Consider the following 3,486-nt stretch of genomic DNA (forward strand, 5'->3'; position numbering starts at 1 on the left):
ACGTCACCGGTAAATCGCGCGTGCGTGCGTGTGTGTTTTAACAACTATCAATGGTAATGATTCGATGAACAGACGATGAACAAAAAAAAAAAAAAAAGAAAAAGAAACGTGATTATTGGCCATCGATTATTATTCGCTTCGTAAAACTGGTAATATTACGACACATACGTACAATGCCTATCCATGCAAGTTTCCTATTTATACTCGCATTCGTAATAATTGAAACAACTTATGTCGTACATAGTTCATGCGTACGTAGACGGATACAGCCATAATGCAACGCAGACGAATAAATAACATAAACGAACGAAATAAAAACGTTGAGGATAATAAAAAGTCTTTTGCGACAAAGGAAGTACATGGTGCACTTAAAAAAAGAAAAATATAACAAAACAAAGAGAAAAGAACGCTCAAACGGTTGCACGATCGAAGATGGTACCTAGCACGATACCGCTTGCACCTCATTTGAATTGGAACCGTTGACCAATTTTCGTAGCATGACCGCCTCAACTCCCAGCTTCTTAGGCTCTTTGTAGGACAATCTTACAAATTATATCTTCGTGATCACGCATTGAGGCCCAGGGACTTATATACCGAAATACAGAATACCGGTATTTTTCGATTATAGGCGTGTTACCCTATCGAAACCAAAATACTGGTATGATGTTCATACCCCTACATAAAAATGTGTTTACCTTTGTTTTCCCCGGGTTTTTTTTTAAACATTAAAATTGTCAGTATGCGTTTGAAATAGAAGCTGAAAACCAATGGATTATGTAGGTGTTCTCATAATGTAAATTATGTTAGCAAAGTCATACCGAAAAACTAATATATGTATAAATACTGTAATATGTAGAAATACAAATAAAATTGTCAGCGTCCTTCCTATTTGTATTTACCTAATACGATCTTTCTGAAACTTTCTAGCTGGCGGCTTCGCTTGACCGGAAGTAATTCGCGCAATGTTTATAAATCGCGAGCAAGAATAAATTTGAAGTCCAAACGCACCGAACTTACAGGAAGTCGCCGTGGCATGGCAATAGTGACATCGAAACTAGAGATTAAAGTACAACACAAAGTAGATTCGCTCTTCGAAGCTGGTGACGAGAATCTGACGGATTTCGCCAGTAGAATATTGACAATGCAAAAGACTGTTGCAGTACAAAAGTCTTTGAATAAAGTGGATTAGTAGATAAGTAGAAAACTTAATTGTGTTTGTTAGTGTGTTTAGATCTATCAGTTATTTTAACGATTAAGTGTTAGCGTTACTAGTTAATATATTTTATTTCATTAGTTAGCTTGAACGTCCTACAAAGAAATAATGGGTCGAATGGTTAAAAAGTCTAAAATATACATATATTATCATCTTAACGATACAATTTATTTGATGATATACTTAATGATGATATTTTTAATACTTACGGCTAATAAAAATGTTATCGTTATTATTGTCATTTACGTACATATAGTTAATAGTATCTTTAATTATACACAAAGAAACATGACCTAACTGCCTATCTATATTCCTATAAGAATACCGGTATTTATTTCGGTACCGGTAATAATCCGTTTCGGTATAACATTGTTGGCCTAATACCGGTGTCACAATCATACCGGTTTATAAGTTCCTGTCGGTCTTTGGAAGAAGACATCTCTAACCGACGCCTATAATTCCAATTTACTCTCTCCGCGAGCGAAAGTTCGCAGCGTGTTCGCGGTTCGAGTTGCTTGAATTTTTACGACGCTTATGGTTGTTTATGTACAAGGGAATCGCCGAACACCTGGCGCTCTTCGGAAGAAACTCGGAGGTGATGTCGCGCGTGTTGGAGGAAAAAGGGAACGGGACACTTAGATCTCCCACGTTTTCAGGAACAACGTGATGGTGTGTATCGCGAGTCGCGTCCCCTCCCCCGTGAAAATCGTTCCGGATAGAAATAATTGTCGATTGCGAGACGGCTTCGTTGAAACCGAAAACCCAGAGAAGCAGGACGCGCGTCCGAGCCGGAGGTGCGAACACCTCCGGGACGGATCGCGGCGTTTCCTGGTTTTACACCTGTGAATTGCATTGCCGATTAGTCGCTAAAAGAACACCTTTCCCGTCGAACGCCCGTCATCGCACCCTACTCGCCATCTGTAACCACAGCGGGATTAAAGGCTTCACGCTAAATGGACGGTTCGCGTATCCAGCAAACCGGAAGCGCGTGGTATTGTGAAAACCGTCGAGTCGTGTCCCTGTCGCGTCGCGTCGCGTTCTGTCGCGTTGTGCGGCACATCCCGGGCAAGATCATTTCTGTTAAACATTCACCATTATGTTTCCGTTGCACGTGAAACACCTGACACGCCATTAGACGCGAAGGGTTTCGCGGGCGACAAAATAGCAGGTTGCATGACGCGGCGAGCGTCAGGCGAGGCGTCAGTCTGCGGTCTACGCCGTTCAGAATTTCTTCGGCAGTTCATCGAGCATAGTTCAGATCGATTCGGGCCGGACAAAGCCCGTTGTCACTGGCGGCCTGCGAGACCATTTCACCGTGCACGCGAAATGTCCTTTCTGACTGGTGATTGCTTCATCGGGTGTGCTCGCTGTGTTTAGCTGCGGCGAGGGATCGTTCAGAGTGGACACGAGATGGCTAACATTGTTTCTTCACTGTCCCGCTATCTGGACTGCGGATTTTTATGAAAAATTAAACATTGTCTGCGTCAATCGCAAGGTGGTGGAATGAAATGAAAAATTTGTTTCTCCCATTAATCGACTTAGTAAGTTAGCGATAATATACCGACGCTCTGAAATCCCTTCTGTCCTTCTATTGTTTCGTGTTTCACCTCACTCTACTTATGACACTCTAGACTTGCAATATACTATTGTATGTCATCCCTGTCAAGAAAAAGACTACAGTCACTTTATTGTGAAAAATTCACCATTTTCACGGACAACTACGAGCCAGAAACGGTTCAGGAACTGTGATCTACCGGACGATCAGTGATGCACACCACATCGAATGATTCGCAACGACACCTGAATATCGCGAGCAAGACGAAGGAGATCTGGAACAACGACGCCAAGTGGAATTCTCGTTACCGCAAATTAGATACCGGAAGCTCGGTCTCCGGCGAACAATAAATATTCGAGGGGCCGCACGCTCGTTACCGAAATGCAAATCCATTTAAACCAGACGAGTCATTAAGCTCTGTACGGTAATAACCAATCGAGCTTCACATCAGATTGTTACTCAGGAACGTGTTCCCGCAGCAAGAAAACGACGAAAAAAGGGGCGGGAGAAAAAGAGAGCGAGAGAGAGAGAGAGAGAGAGAGAGAGAGAGAGAGAGAGAGAGAGAGAGAAGAGTGAAAAGAGAGAAGGGCGGCGGGGCTCATGACAGAAAAAAGAGGAGGAGCCAGCGAACAGGGGGGAAAAAAAGGACGAAAGAATGAAACAGCATATCGAAGAGACAGCCCTCGGTGTTCTTATTTGAAAATTAATTTGCCGCAAG

This window comes from Halictus rubicundus, chromosome 6 (assembly GCF_050948215.1).
Source record: "Halictus rubicundus isolate RS-2024b chromosome 6, iyHalRubi1_principal, whole genome shotgun sequence".
Lineage (NCBI taxonomy): Eukaryota > Metazoa > Arthropoda > Insecta > Hymenoptera > Halictidae > Halictus > Halictus rubicundus.